The following is a 16,642-nucleotide window of genomic DNA, read 5'->3' on the forward strand; positions in this document are numbered from 1 at the left end:
GCCGTCTATCCATTGAAACTATCCTATAGTCAATCAACCTGTCTCTATTAAATGGGAGGAGCTTTATTCCTTTTCGGAATATTTTTTTTTATGAATATTTTTTCTTCTGGTATTAAGAAGGAATAAAAGATGGTGTAGAGCAATATTAGTTACATGTGAAGATAGCTAGAATTAATTGACATTTTATTTTTATTTTGAGAACGAGGTAAGATTATAATTGCATTAAATTATTTCCGATTTCTTATATTTAAATTCCATACTTTTCGTCAATGTGTAATCATTTGAAAGACTTTTTTAACAGCTGTCATTTGTTTTTAATTCGGTATCATATATAGTTTAAACCACAATTAATGGTAAGTTTTATTGATACTGGCCTCTGCTCAGCAGTAATTGAGAAAAGTTTGGAATTCATTCAATGTCTTTAAAAATCAGTTAACTGGATGTAGCGGTGTCTGACAAGATAAACAACAGTGTTCGTAGGCGGACTTGGGGTACACAGGCAAATTTTGCTCACGTGAAATTCACGTGAATCTCATTTCACGTGAATTTCACATAAATTTCACGTGAATTTCACTTGAAAAATTTCACGTGAGTGTCATGTATAAGCTCGTTTGAGGTGAATCTCACGTGAAAAATTTCACTTGAAATTCACGTGAATTTCACGTGATATTTACGTGAACAAAATTTGCATGTGTAAGGTTGGCCAGGTGCATTATACTAGACCGACACGCTGAGTCGGCCTTGTAACGTGCTAATTCACAAGGTATCATTCCGCGTGAAAGACTTGCCACACTATACCATGATACATTATTCTGACTCCGAGCTGACCCGAGCTGCCATGCCCGTGTCTGTAGTAACGTTTTCAATTTCAATGCAAAACAGGAACGACAGCAATATCTAAATATCATAGACTTTGTATAAAATTATGTGATGAAATAGGTGATACTTAAAGTGTACCATAGTAGCGATTCTTAAAATTTTGCAATTTAACCGTTTTCGATGCCCCTCACAAATTTCCGGAATCGGGGATAAGATGCGTGCGTATTCCCCTACTATATCATCGTTTATATTTTCGATTTATTTCTGCATTTCCGAGATAGTCTGTTTTACTGTATCTTATTTTCATTTTACACACAAGTCACGTGATACCTTCTGAAATCTATGAAGTTTGGGATCAATACAACGGAGATTTGCATAAATACAGAATATGTGGTATGATTGCCAATGATACAACTCTTCACAAGAGACCAAAATTGTATGTTTTGATCAGGGTGAGGATATCATTAAAATGGAAACATTTGGTCGATATTTTTCTAACACCGATCAAGAAATAGAAAAATAGCCGTCAATTAGAGAAACCTATCTAAATCATTTTATTTGCTAAATTTTCCTGTATAAAAAGAACTAGGCGTAAACATAAAAAAAGTCAATTTATACAAACTTTTCAACCTCAAGTGACTTTTTACAAAAAAATCTTACCACTAAAATTGGCCTTTTGAAATTTAAGAACAAACAGTTTACTTACAAATAATCGTAGTCGTAAGTTCCCGACCGCATATACATTTGAATAAACAAAATGAATGTTATATATTTTACTCAATTTTCACTGAATTTAAACTCACTTTTTAAGAATCTTTACGTAACCTTGCCTTATCCTACTGGTTTATTATAGCGCTTATTTGTGTTAATTGACACATAGGGAATAAAATCTTCAGATTTACTTTTAATTCACTTCAATCCACAATATATCTTCAACGCTTTTATAAAGCGGTGTCAGGTCAAATAATTCAAATAAATCGTCTATAAAAAGGCACCTATACCACCCGATCAAAGCTGTGCATTTACGTGCAAATTTTCACGATTATTTTTGATCCACGTGTAGCCGTCTATGATTGGATTCTACGATCCTTTAAGGAAAGTTTCACAGACAGTAAAAATATCGCAGTCTGTGTTTTGAAGCACAAGTTTTTGAAATCAAGCGCTGTCATTATCATTTATTGACCATTGCGACAGTTCCATACTACACTACGCAATCAGTCTTATAAGCGTTTTTGAACGAGTCTGTTTCCAACAAAGATCAATTCATTTTCTTTTTCTTGGAATAAAGTTTTGACGTAATAGTGGAATATTCTGGTTTCTCCTGGTAGATCTTTGACTGTGATGGATGCATCAAGTACGCAACATCGTCCGGTCAGAATGGGGACGTTAAATCAGACGCCTCGTGCAGACAAAGTGTCACGATCTCTTCACGTTAAGAACCCTTTTAAAATCTCTTTGAGTGATCTACAGGTGGTCTGCTGAAAGACTAGATTTTAGCCCATTTCCAATATACCCTCATCTTTTAAAGACATTCCAAATTTCCCCGACCCGCAACCCAGTTGACCTTTGTTACCGGACCTTCTTAATCAATTGGTTTTTGTCTCTGTAGAAGTCGCTCCTCGCTATCCTACTGACTGTCGATACATTTATTTTTGGCATTGCACAAGTCATGTCTTCTCTGACTGTTTATGACGTTAAAATGCTAAATCCCTGGGATGTGTTTTAGTTGATTTTAGTCTCTGATGCATGATTTTTTATTATTAATTGTTTTTGTCTTTTAACTAGCTTTTAGTAACTGCGAGTACTCTCAAATCGTATTTTCTTGTTAATTCGACCTGTTGATACTGTTTATAATGCCTTTTGCTATTTTATATTAATATGGAACTTGTCTATATACCAGCTTTGATTATTTGGAATATCTTTTAATTTTCACTACATTTGTATAAACTTCAAGATTTAACCTGTATTATTAAAACCGGGGTTGTTTTTTTTTTTTTTTTTTTTTTTTCAAATGTGATAATTTTAGTAGGGTTAAATATTTCGCAGTGGTGTCTTGCCATGGCTTTGTTTGGACTTATTTGTTTGCTTTTTGGCCTTGAATGTTTATCCCTAATATTTCATTAACTGTGCATTTACATTCAGATATCGCATATCAAATTTATTCGTTCATAGTGTATTAATTTACGTTTTTTGATTGAGGTAAGCCTGCCAATTGATATTTTATCGTATGTTTTTCTATGTTGTGATGTTATGCTATTGTTTCAGAAGAAGGGAGAAGGTTTGGTACCATTAAAACGTTTATTCCCACTGCACCTGTCCTAAGTCAGGAATCTGATGTACAGTAGTTGTCGTTTGTTTATGTAATTTATGCGTGTTTCTCGTTTCTCGTTTTTTTATATAGATCAGACCGTTGTTTTTCCCGTTTGAATGGTTTTACACTAGTAATTTTGGGGCCCTTCATAGCTTTTTGTTCGGTGTGAGCCAAGGCTCCGTGTTGAAGGCCGTACATTGATCTATAATTGTTTATTTTTTTTTGAGATTCATAGTTGTGTCAATATCATCTTTTATTTCTTGTCTAACCTTTCTAACTTATTTTCATGCCCCATTTATGGGCATTATGTTTTCAAGTCTGTGTCTCTGTCTGTTCATTCGTCCCGTTTCAGGTTAAAGTTTTGGTTAAATATTTTTGGGTCGAGGTAGTTTTTGATGAAGTTGAAGTCCGATTAACTTGAAACTTAGTAAACATGTTCCTTATGATATGATCTTTCTAATTTTAATGCCAAATTAGATATTTTATCCCATTTTCACAATCCACTGAACAAAGAAAATGATAGTGCGGATGGGGCATCCGTGAACTTGGGACACATTCTTGTTTTCATATATTTTTTTTCTCAGGACTCAGTTTCTATATGCTTGCTGAGATTTTTCCTTCTGAGATCGTTCCTTCATTATGTGCTTCTGATTGATTCATTCGGCTCGTCGTCGTGTTAAAGCTAACACATATGTTATTTTCTAAGATTGGTATGGTAGAAAGCAGAAAAGTTTCATCTGGCATGATTTTTCTGCTAATAACTACTAAAAGTTTTGGTTAAAATTTTTTGGGTCGAGGTAGTTTTTGATGAAGTTGAAGTCCGATCAACTTGAAACTTAGTAAACATGTTCCTTATGATATGATCTTTCTAATTTTAATGCCAAATTAGATATTTTATACCATTTTCACAATCCACTGACCAAAGAAAATGATAGTGCGGATGGGGCATCCGTGAACTTGGGACACATTCTTGTTTTCATATATTTTTTTTCTCAGGACTCAGTTTCTATATGCTTGCTGAGATTTTTCCTGCTGAGATCGTTCCTTCATTATGTGCTTCTGATTGATTCATTCGGTTCGTCGTCGTGTTAAAGCTAACATATATGTTATTTTCTAAGTTTAGTATGGTAGAAAGCAGAAAAGTTTCATCTGGCATGATTTTTCTGCTAATAACTACTAAACACTTTACTAGTTTACATCCCAGCCCCTTGTTCTACCAGGGTCGATATGAGCCGGATAACACCTACCAGATCACGCTAACATGAGTTTCTTTGTTTTGCATGCTATCCCTTGTTTTGTAACATTTTCGCGGGAATGCCTAATCAACAATAAAACTAACAATTACTTATAGGGAAGAGACTAACTTTCAAAATGTAAATGAAGAACAAATTTCAGTGTCTACGCTAGGATTCGAACTCAAGACCTTTAAGGTTGCAATTCTGTAAATATAGACAATGCTTTTTCCTATAGGAACTCCCTTTGCGGCTAAATCTGTGCCACTTTTACTATTAAGTTCCGTGAAAAATAGTATCCCAGAACGGAACGTTGATATGCACTTTTATTTTATATGCGCTGAACCTCTGAGAGTTTAAACTTGTACTACCCCTACCTCCTATTTGGACCTCAAAAGAATAAAATTTAAGGCGCTCCCTGCATGTTTTTCTTTACTGGTAACATTCCCAAGATATCATTATGCATCTATGAAATGAAATACAGCGATCATATATGGGAACCAGTACATTACAAAGTTAACATATCTTTTCAGTTACTATCACTGCACGGTCACGAATACAACTTGTGAGAAGTCATGGGTATGGCTTAATACACCGTAGCAAGTAGCTTGAACACATGCAGAACAAACCTCCGTATACGATTTATCTGAGGTCTAAGCCACCAACTTCACATTTCCCTACAAAGCACACGTGCACGCCGCAAAAAGGAACTACTCCGAAACATTTGCTTATTTCCACCACCAAATACTCAATGGCATCTTTATTAACATTATTTTCCTTATAGATAGTATAAAGGGAGATCATGTTAACAAACATCTTTTTCTATGGTCATTTAAAGTGAAATCCAGCTACATAGTTTGCTACTTGTATTATCTCGTGTCTTCTGATATTATCGTTATTTTCATTTATAAATATAGAACTTCGAGGGTTGCTGCTCACAAGGAAGCTATTAAACCAAGAGTTCCAAATGGTGAAGCTGAAATCATCCCTTCGTTAATTTTACGGACGCCATTACGAGTTGGTTGACCGTTTCACAGATGATATCGGACATGTTTCTTACGTCGTAACTACAATCTCCTACCCTTTTCATAAATAAGACCTCCCGAATTAGGCTATTTACCGGATATGTAATAACATGAGCAACACGACGGGTGCCACGGATCTGCTTACCCTTCCGGAGCACCTGAGATCACCAGTTTTTTTATGGGGTTCGTGTCGGTCAGTTTTCAGTTTTCTATGTTGTTTCTTGTGTACTTTTATGTGTCTATTTGGTTTTTTTTTTCCTTTTATAGCCATGACGTTGTCAGATTTATTTTTTTTTATTTATGAGTTTGACTGTTCTTCTGGTATCGTTCGCAACTCTTAAAGTGATCGCAGCTCATCATTTGAGTTTTGCTTCTTGTTTAGATACATTTAGCCATAGTCGTTACTTCTTCCGGACAATGATAGTAACTGAAAAGAAAAACAAATCATTTTCTGGTATAAACAATTTATTTCGAGTTTTTTTTTATATTAAAAGGACATTTAACTTACTAAAAATAACACTAAAGAATGGGCTATTTGAAGTACCTTGATTTTGTGATGAGTTATCATAACATAGAAGTTGTGTTTGAATAACAAAGTTACAAACTATCAGATAAAGATGAAATTATGGGCACATGTATTCTTTCTTTAATCAATGCCTCAACTCCTTGAGAAGCAAAATCTGACACACCGCAAGACACATTACATTTGGGTGAAAAATTAACTTTCAAACCAGTAAAGTTTGATTAAGAATTTTAATCCTGAAATTGTATATGAAGTCTCAAAATCTGCAAAACAGAAAACTGGGGAGAGGTTTTGGATAATACTGCTTCTGCTTGGTGGAAATAGATTATGATTCTGTTCCGTCCATGCAATACATTATTTGATGCTACCGATTCTCATACTTTTTTTAACCTTGCTCGCCTTTTATCCGCTTCAAAACCACAACTCCATGTCAAATATAGTCTATGGAATTTCTTAAGTTTGTTTCGATTTATGAGTATATCAAATGGTATGAATTACAGTTTATTATTGAAAATGATTAAAACTTATAAAAAGTTAAACTAACAAAAATCAAAATATATTGAAGAATACTTATGTAGTTACTTGATACTGTTACAGTTATGATTTGAATAAATAAAACTGCTGTAAAAAATATTTTTGTTGAAGGTCGTACTTTGACAAATAATTGTTTAATTTTTATTCATTAATTGTGACTTAAATGGAGAGCTGTGTAATATGCTCTCCTACCTAATGTCCTTATTTATATTTGTTGTAACCCTACTATAGAGCTTATTTATTTGAACTGTAAATAAACAAAACGACATGTTGGGTCATATGATATCTACACCATTATTTCTTTAACTTTCCCGTATAATTTGATAGTCCCTACATTACCTAGACATATCTGTGATAGCCTGTTATTTTATGTATTTTGTATATTTTTATATTATTAGTAATTGATATTAGTACATATTTGAATAAAGTTATATTATTAGCTTATTAATTACATTCTGTAATTAATTATTAGTATTATGTGTTATTCTATTTTAACTTATTGACATGGACTATTGACGGACGAATTCTATTCTTATGCTTTGGTTAAGTCTGATTTCACTGTAGTTATTACTTTATTTTCACGGTTGATTTGAGCGCTTTCGGACATTTCTTCTATTGGTCAGTACTTTTTGCGGTTTAATTCTTTTGTTCTATATCTTGTGGGAAGACATCTTGTGGTCAACACCTATATTTTACCTGTCTGCAAATAACAATCTTTACAATAACAATTCTGTGATTTGGAGTTTTATAAATAAGGTCAGTCCTATATCTTTCTTTATTAACTTTGCAATAACTGTCCTATAGTTCATATTTTACACGTATGCATGTTGAGATTGAATGTCGAGAACGAGAGCTAAATTTCATAACAAAAGAGAACGTAAATATATATTAAAACATACGAAGAGTTGAATTTTACGATCATATAAAATAATACTTCAATAGCCTATTAAATCTGGTATAATGATTTGAAGATAAAGTTTACATATAAATTGAATGATTGCGAGTGTCGAGTGGACCGAAAGAATGTTGTAATGTTTAAGGTTCATCATAACCTTTTGGCTAAAATGGCCGTATTTACACCCCAAATTTTACTCTGAGTACAGCCTAACCTATATACACCTGCAACAGTTTTAAGGGATGGCAGGAACTAGATATATAAATTTTAAATGAATTTTGTGTTTCAGAAAATTATAAACTTTTCTAGATTTTGCTATCCTTTTTTTTTCGTTCCTGCAGAAGGTGCAAAAATTAACTAAGTGGTGAAAACGATTGAGAAGCTCCCCTCATATAATCAATGTTGTGAGTAGTATTGATTTAAATGGACAATAGATGGACAATAGACACCTGTAAACAATAGGTGATTTAACAGGTTTAAACTGTGTAACTGAGTAGACCGTATCAAATGAAACTCGGGTGTTTGTTTATTTTGCTATCTTCTGCAGACTGGAAAAAAATGACCATCAAAATCCAGGTAAGTTTTTAATTTTCTGAAACGTAGACTTCATATAACTTTTATATATCTAGTTCCTGCCATACCTTAAAACTTTCCTGGGTGTACCAGTTTGTCTGTACTCATAGTAATTTTGGAGGTGTAAACACGGCCATATTTTTCAATTCCTTATGATGAACCTTAAGGTTCATGTGGACCCTATGGCTAAAATGGCCGTATTTTCACCTCAAAATTTTCTCTGAGTATAGGCAAACCTGTGCATCTGGAAAAGTTTTAAGGCATAGCATGCCCTAGACAAATAGAATTCAAATGCATTGTATGATTTAGAAAATTCATAACTTAACTGGATTTTGCCGTACACTTTTTTTCGTCTCTGCAGAAGATGATAAAATTAACAATCAGTTGAGTTTACTTTGATATGGTCCACTCAGGTACACAGTTTAAATAACCAATTATTGTCAGGTATCTATTGTCCATCTAATGTCCATGTCAATTAAAAATGCTCACTTTATTTTTTACCTGTGGGGAAGTTCTCAAACCTGTTTCCCAACTTAGTTTATTTTGGCACCTTCTGGAGGAATGAAAAAAAGTGCACAGCAAAATCCTGGTAAGTTTTTATTTTTCTAAAACATAAAACATACTTGAAAGTCATTTATCTAGGGCATGCTATGCCTGAATTTTTTTACAGATGCGCAGGTTTGTCTGTACTCAGAGTAAATTTTGAGGTGAAAATACGGCCATTTTAGCCATAGGATCCACATGAACCTTAAAGGTTAATCGAATTAAGGTAAATCGATATAAAAACTAAAAATAGATATCTAGGTTGATATTGATTTTTACTATAAACAATAAACATTGCTTAACAAAGATTTATAATAAACATTTTTGTTATACAGGTATATTTAAACCTTACTGTATTAAAGATGTAGTGTGTAATATGGTTTATATGGAAATGTGCCACTTGCACGATATGTGAGGTAAGCTAAGTGTATTTGTATTCTTGCTTCGCTTAGCTTTAGTTTTTAATATTTGCTTTGCTTTTATTGTTACTTTTTGTGATTGTTGCTTTTTGATTTAACAAGCATGCAGCTTACGTTTTTGTCGTTTTTATTATCAACACAAGTATTGCTCAATAGACTTTGGTTTGAGACAGCATATGAGAACATGTAATACAATAATTTAAAGTCGAATTGGTATAATTGTAATTGAGACAAGTAATTGATATGGTATCCACATTATATATTTTTGTGATCAGATACATATGTATGCAGCTAAATAAGTTTGCATGATAATGAATTACGAACATAAGTTTTAATTATTATTACTTAGTAAACAGATTTATCTTTCTGTAATTTATAAGTACATTTATATTTTACAGGGCTTTATTTACATTACCATATAGTATTGAACTTCGTTAGTCTGAAATAAAAGTTACTGAACCCTATTCAGAAGTTTAGTTATTATTTACTAAAAGCCTCAAGAAACCGGCTTTTACATAATGCAATCCCTTAAAGGAAGTCATACTAAAAATTGCACTGATAATGAAACGAATTCTTGAATAAAGCTAAACAATAAACATTATCAAAGCAATTCAAAAAGGAATGAAAGAAATAACCCCTTTAAATTAAAAATGTAGATCTTAAAGCTAACACACTAACAGAACATTTCAGATTACTGGATCCACCATTGGTAAGAATATTATTTACATAGAAAATTAAATTAAGTTGACCCTTTCAATTTTATTTTAAAGGCATTTATTTTTAGCATTTTAATTTTTTTAATGATCTTATTTAATGAAATCGTATTTGATTTTAAGAGTTTGATTCAAACAGTATCTATGAAATAATTTATTTATAATTGTTGTAACCATACTATAGAGCGTATTTATTTGAACTGTAAATAAACAAAACGACATGTTGGGTCATATGATGTCTACACCATTATTTCTTTAACTTTCCAGTATAATTTGATAGTCCCTACATTACCTAGACGTATCCATAATGCAATCCCTTAAAGGAAGTCATACTAAAAATTGCACCGATAATGAAACGAATTCTTAATAAAGCTAAACAAGTTGAACCTTTGGCACTTTACAATATTTTAATTTTGTAAAAAAAATCAAAATTTCTTTCTTCTATTATATATTATCAAGATGCTTGATTTGTTGATTGACAACATATTTGTTACGTTCGGAGGACGTGTTTTTCAACAGACTGTCGGCATTCTAATGGGAACAAATTGTGCCCTTTACTTGTCGACTTTTTTCTTTATTATTATGAGGCTGACTTCATGCAAGAACTTCTTAAGAAAAAGATAAGAAGTTAGCGATATAGATGATGTTCTTTCACTAAATAATTCAAAATTTGGTGACTTTGTGGAACGCATCTATCCCATCGAACTAGAGATAAAGGATACTACAAATACAGTTAAGTCGGCCTCATATCTTGACTTACATTTAGAAATTGACAATGAGAGTCGGTTGAAGACAAAAGAGATACAGCTTTCTAATTGTGAACTTTTCTCAATTAGAAAGCTCTGATTCCTTTCACGAATTTGGCTATACTTTTTGGACCTTTTGGATTATAGCTCTTCATCTTTTATATATGCTTTGGATTTCAAATATTTTGGCCACGAGCATCACTGAAGAGACATGTATTGTCGAAATGCGCATCTGGTGCAACAAAATTGGTACCGTTGATTTTATTTCATTTCTAAAGCCTCGGTCACACCTTACCGGATAGCTCGAACGGACCCCCTAACGGATAACTTTTTTTCAATCCGTTCATGTCCGTTCTTATCCGTTAGACGTCCGTCCATATCCGTTGCATGTCCGTTAAGCGTACGTTTTATCCGTCGACGTCCGTTCTGTCCGGTGGAAAATTTTGAGCATGTTCAAAACTTTGAACGGACGTCCAACGGATAAAATGTCCGTTGAACGTCCGTTAGGCGTCCGTTTTGTACGGTACTCGTCCGTTTCGTTTCCGTTTTGTATCCGTTACGTGCCCGTTATACATCCGTTGGAGGTCTGGAAGATAAATGCACCAACGGACTTCTACCGGACGTTTAACGGATAAAACGGATGTTGAACGGATGAAAACGGACTTCTACCGGATGTATAATGGATAAAACGGATGATGAACGGATCTGAAACGGATAAATGCCAATTGAAAATTTCGCGTCAGAAATGCCAATTATTGCTATGTCAGATTTCTTAAGGTTCATGAATTCTTATTATTCATAATCTATCTTAAGGTATAGGCACGTCTTCACAATCAAACAGTTCTTATTTAGGCCAGACACTGCCCTTTGGCGGAATTTTGAAGAACAAACTAAAACAACTTACACAGAAACATTTTGAATATTTATGCGATTTGCATGTATTATTATTGTCGCTTTTTAGTTTTCCGTATATCGTGTCCATCCGTTTTATCCAGTACGCTTCCGTTAGGTGTCCGTTTTATGCGGTACTCGTCCGTTGGATGTACGTTCGACGTCCGTTCTGTCCGATACGTGTTCGTTTCTCGTACATTACATATCCGGTGTGTGTCCATTATGCATCCGTTACACGTCCGTTTTATTCGTTCAGATCATCAACGGACTCCCAGTGGAAAACAATTTTGTCAACGGACAACTTTTATTTTCATCCGTTAGGCGTCCGTTCGTGCTATCTGGTAAGGTGTGACCGAGGCTTAAGTAACAACATTCCAGCAGCACCTGCATACGGGGTATATATCTCCCAAGTGATACGATATTCCCGTGCTTGCATTTTCTATCATGATTTTCTTGATAGAGGGTTGCGGCTTACAAGGAACCTATTAAACCAAGAGTTCCAAATAGTGAAGTTGAATTCATCCCTTCGTAAATTTTACGGACGCCATCACCAGTTGGTTGACCGTTATGGAATAACCGTTTCACAAATGATATAGGACATGTTCCTTACGTCGTAACTACAATCTCCTTCCCTTTTATGAATGTGACCTACCGAATTAGACTATTTACCGGATTTGTTATCACATAAGCAACACGACGGGTGCCACATGTGGAGCAGGATCTGCTTACCCTACTGGAGCACCTGAGATCACCCTTAGTTTTTGGTGGGGTTCGTGTTGTTTATTCTTTAGTTTTCTATGTTGTGTCATGTGTACTATTGTTTGTCTGTTTGTCTTTTTCATTTTTAGCAATGGCGTTGTCAGTTGATTTTCGATTACTGAGTTTGACTGTCCCTTTGGTATCTTTCGTCCCTCTTTTGAAGGTCTTTCCACCAGTCAAAATCTATCAGAAGATTTTTTTTCTTCCGGTTTGAAAAATGTCACTTCCGGTACTATTTGATAAATAACTTGACACTGATTCCAAAAATATATGGTTCAATAACATTAAATAAGTACAAAAATCGCTATTTCCGGTCTACACAATGTCACTTCTGGTTAGCTTATTAATGGTCAAGTCGCATGCAGCCTAATTCAAACATTCCCATGGCTATATAATATATACATATGATGTAAAAGCAAAGATCAAAAATCTAGATCGTCAAATTTACCTATCACCTTTTTCAGTCTATTTTAAATCTCGGTCTATTTCTGAAATTATTCTTACATACTTTTGATTTTTTAACCATGTATGCTAACATTGCCTATGTGAAATTTTAAAATTGTTTATATGTTCATTCAACGACAAATATATGTGACGTGTAAAATTTTCTGACGTCAGACATGCAAATCAATGAATGTTTTTGTAGATAGATGTTTTTGTGTTCTGTTAAATTGTTCCTTTTAAAATTGTTACACGATGATGACTACTGTACACATATTTTGACTATTTCATTGATTGTGTCTGTTTAGTTAACGCATCATTGTAAATATATCGGAATTTGATGAGACTGTCATCAAAGTGAGAGGGTTATAAAACCAGGTTTAATCCACATTTCTACATTTGAAAATGCCTGTACCAAGTCAGGAATATGACAGTTCTTGTCTATTCGTTTTTGATGCGTTTTGTTATTTGATTTTGCCATGTGATTATGGACTTTCCGAATCGATTTTCCTCTAAGTACAGTATTTTTGTGATTTTTTACTTTTTTCAAGGTCATAAATTAAGGACCTCAAATCAAAAGACCCTAGGTATTAATTATAAATAGTAAATGAGTTATATCACAATATGCGTTATTTCAAATTTAAGGTGTTTTCACCGTCCGGAGATAGATACACCGCTATAAGCGTGCATATAGTTTGTTCGTGTGTTGTTCAATTACAACACTGTCCTAGGTTGGGTGGAGTGTTGGTGCCTTCAAACGAGTTTAACCCCTCTACATTATATATGTTCCCGTCCAAAGTTAGGAGAATGTGTCAGTGGTTGTGGTTTCTTTACTGTATAATATATTTGTTTTTCGTTCGTTATTTTGCTTTCAATCTAGGACAGGCACCACTTTAAAAATGTAGTGGAGTAAAAAGATTTGCGTGCTCAAAAGAGGGACGAAAGAGACCAGATTGACAGTCAAATACATAAATCGAAAATAAACTGACAATGCCATGGCTAAAAAAGGAAAAAGACATACATCAATAGTACTCAAGATACAACATAAAAAAATAAAGACTAAGCAACACGAACCCCACCAAACACTGGTGGTGATCTCAGGTATTATGGAAGGGTACGTGAATTCTACTCCACACGTGACATCCTTCGTGTTACTCATGTAAGGACAACCCAGTAATAATTATATGGGTCACAGTCGTGACGCAACATTCTCCTTATTTAAGAAAATATTACACAACAACAATAGAAAAAAAAATGAAAATTCAGTTTAACAAATAAGTATTGAATAAAACTGGTCCTGTTCAATTTTGAATCTAAATCATTGCACTTCGTTAAAAACATCTGTATCAAGTCAGGAATATGAGAGTTGTTATCCATTCGTTTGGTGTATTTGGGCTTTTGGTGTTGTCATTTGTGTAGGAACTTTCTGGTTTGAAGTTCAGTATTTTTGTGATTTTACCTTTTATTAAATAGAACTGGTCATGTTCAAATCTTAATCTTAATCATTGCATTTCATTTAGATGGCAGAGTGTGAAGAAGACGAACTTCGAATAGTTTTACTGGGTAAAACTGGAGCAGGTAAAAGTAGAACTGGTAATACGATACTTGGGCTCAGACACGGTGATGAAATTAAACCGTTTGAATTTGCCTGTAAGGGGTCATCTGTAAAAAAAGAATGCACGCAAAAAGAAAACACCAGATTTGGTAGGAAAATACGAATCATTGACACACCAGGAGTGTTTGATACTGATTCGAAACTCGATAATCATAAGACGCAAGACGAAGTTAAAAAGTGCATTATATATACATTTCCTGGACCACACGCTATTGTACTCACGGTTCCTTTTGGTCGTTTTACGGAAGAAGATATACAAACATTGAAGCATTATATTCAGTACTTTGGCTTTGACATTTTGAAGTATGTTGTTGTTATTTTCACAAAATACGATCTTTGGGAAAGTGATTTTGAAGATAGAGGCGAAGAAGTTCCGAGCATCGATGAATACATTAACGCGCTTCCAACATATCTGAGATCTTTTTTGGAATTCTGTGATAACAGGTTTGTGACTTTGAACAATGAAACTAGAGACGACAAACAAGTGGAAAAACTACTTGTAGTTATTGACCAAATGATTGATAAAAATGACCAAAAATGTTATACAAATGAGAGTTACGATCAGGCAGCAGAAATATTGAAACTCGTATCTGATAGAAGAGAACTTGCGAAGAAAGTAAATGACAGCGGATATATAACGAGCCTATATTACAAGATGAAGCTGTATTCTCATAAAGTACCACCAAACCACCCACTATTCGACGAAACCGATTTTGACATTCCCGAGGAGGAAAAACAATAAATGTTTTTTTTTTATTAATCTCTTTGGTGTTCAAACTGCAGTGCATACATACATTGTTACTCGACATAAGTGAATGACATTTATAGCATTGTTATAATTGTTATTATTCGAGTAAAAAATAGTAAAAATTTACAGGTCTATGATGTTAATACATATATATCTTTAGAGTTCATCAAATATATAACCATATTTAAAATAAATTAAATAAATTCCATAAATCCACCATCTGTCGACAAATGGCTCATGTATGTCTTGAGAAAGATTTAAATATTCTATAATTTCCAGACGTCTTTTAAAGGTTGCACAGATGTTAATAGTCTGTTTGATTAAAATTAACATACTTGCATAAGTAATGTAATGCTTTGACTATAGGATACAATAATTTAAAACTAGATTATCAGAATTCAAAACACCAAAATTGACCCTGTCTTTTTTCACAAAAACATATTGCTCAAAAAACAAGATACCACCAATTAGAAACATTCTCTCCAAAATTGTTTTATTTCTGAACATTAAAAAAAATATGCTCTATATTTTCTATTTCTTCACAACTGGCACATTCATTTGTTTCTAAAAGTTTATTTTTTTCAAGAAGATAATCATGAGAGACTATTCTGTGTAAGATGTTATGTTGAAAAGCTTGTAGTTTGCATTCTATAATACATTTTGAATATTTTTTCATTTTTCTGTTTTAAAACTTTCTTTCCATCTATGTTGTGATATCGGAGAAACAATTCCATAATCGATGAAAAGTGTATAAACATCTTTAGCAAATAAAAAAACCAAAGAAAAATAAAGACTGAAAATGCGAACTTCACCAAAAATAAGGATTGATTTAAGGTGCTCCGAAAGAGTGAACAAATCCTCCTCAACATAATATTTGGTGGTCGTCTGGATGCACATATAAGTACAAACCCTGATGGTTAGTTTTAAAACAATTGAGAAAAAGATGACGAAATTATTTTCGAATAGGTGGTTTGAACTTCCAAAAGACCCAAGAATATCACTGAAATTCAATGTATCCTCGCTCATAATCCAAGAAATCACAACTTAGACGTTGACGAAATATTTTCCAGATTTTGGAACACTCTAAAACTAGGAATATATTGGTTGAGTAGTCGCATATATTATACAATAAACGCCAAGCATCAACTCTTTAAATTCGTACATAAGCTCGATACAGTTCGGACACTGAAACAAACATGCAACCCAGTTCACCGACCTTATGAGTGTAATTATTGAATACCTTATAAAAATCAACAACAAAATTATAAACATTGTGATAGTAAATAAACAAGAAATATGCGATTCAACTCTTCGAAACACATAATATTTTGAAATGGAATAATCGGTTTGAAAATAGCAAAAAGATATATTTTAATTAAATAAAAATATTATTCAAAATTGATCGGAAAATAATACTTTTCTTACTTATACACAGTAAAATAACATAATCTATATCTTAGACATCTTTTTTTGCCAAAGGTTCAAGTGATATTTTCACTTCACATAGGCGTCAGTCGTCGACAGCGTTAACTTTTACAAATCTTCTGTGAAACTGCTGAGCCATATGTACATTTAGCCTTACTAAGCCACACTTATCATTGTGGTATATAGTTTAAAAATTATGTTCGACTGCCCATCCGTGGCTTATATTGAAGATCGGGGTAAAATGCAAGTTTATTCTGTTATTTTACAAATCTGACAGCTGCAGAAATGTTCTGAAATTACCTATTGTCTGTTTACCTCAAAAATGTTTTTTTTTTTTGCTTTTTAGAGTAACTGTCCTTAGACAATGTTTGTTAATGCTCTCCAACTTCATACTTGTTTGGCTTTTTAACTATTTTGATCTGAGCGTCAC

The 16,642-nt window shown here is 33.4% G+C and overlaps 1 long non-coding RNA gene across 1 annotated transcript; it reads left to right on the top strand.

Moving 5' to 3' along the window:
• Positions 1-6,979: 6,979 nt before the first annotated feature.
• LOC143069478 (uncharacterized) lies at positions 6,980-14,919 on the top strand. The gene is made up of 3 exons (XR_012976410.1): positions 6,980-7,200; positions 8,791-8,871; positions 13,945-14,919. It is a non-coding gene; the product is annotated as an uncharacterized LOC143069478 (long non-coding RNA).
• The last annotated feature ends 1,723 nt before the right edge of the window (positions 14,920-16,642 follow it).

This window comes from Mytilus galloprovincialis, chromosome 3 (assembly GCF_965363235.1).
Source record: "Mytilus galloprovincialis chromosome 3, xbMytGall1.hap1.1, whole genome shotgun sequence".
NCBI classification, from domain to species: Eukaryota; Metazoa; Mollusca; class Bivalvia; order Mytilida; family Mytilidae; genus Mytilus; species Mytilus galloprovincialis.